Source organism: Macaca thibetana, chromosome 6 (genome assembly GCF_024542745.1).
Source record: "Macaca thibetana thibetana isolate TM-01 chromosome 6, ASM2454274v1, whole genome shotgun sequence".
In the NCBI taxonomy this organism is placed as follows: domain Eukaryota; kingdom Metazoa; phylum Chordata; class Mammalia; order Primates; family Cercopithecidae; genus Macaca; species Macaca thibetana.
In genome coordinates this window covers 106,763,918-106,764,437 of record NC_065583.1, presented here as the reverse complement: position 1 = coordinate 106,764,437, position 520 = coordinate 106,763,918, and the positions used below count along the sequence as shown (strand labels likewise).

The window sequence follows — 520 nt, the reverse complement described above, 5'->3', positions numbered from 1 at the left end:
CTAAGCAAAATAATTTAGGTCATTTATATTATCAAATTTAAGCCTCAGGTTTCTCTTCCTGCTGATTATCTTTTGACTATTAGGGAAAAGTGATGTTGCCACTTATGTGGCTTAGCCATATCACTTCCTTCAAACAGATCATTTAACTTTTTTCAGGGTAAGTTAGATATAAAAATATCGAGGACAGAAAGCAGAGTAGTGCAAGTATGCTACAGATGTATTCATTAGATGGCTGTGCCCTTCCTACTACTCTGCTGGCAACCCAGGTGCCTGTCCTGGAGCAGAAGAGGCTGATAGGGGAGAAGAATGATAACTTGCCTTAAAACTGACAATGGTAGAAGTAAGATAAATGATTGGCAGGGAAAAAATGATCATACAGACTGGCACCACATTTTGGTACAGCACATCTCAAGCTTTGTAGGACTACAAATACCCCCTTGTAATGGTAGAATCCCTGGATTTCCCAACAATTTAAATTCAAAGTCCTAACCATTCCTGCTGGTTGAAACGTAACATTTAT

At 38.7% G+C, this 520-nt stretch overlaps 1 protein-coding gene across 3 annotated transcripts in view; it reads right to left on the bottom strand.

Moving 5' to 3' along the window:
- GFM2 (GTP dependent ribosome recycling factor mitochondrial 2) overlaps nt 1–520 on the bottom strand; it is a 47,838-nt gene that overhangs the window by 522 nt on the left and 46,796 nt on the right. The window lies entirely within an intron of this gene.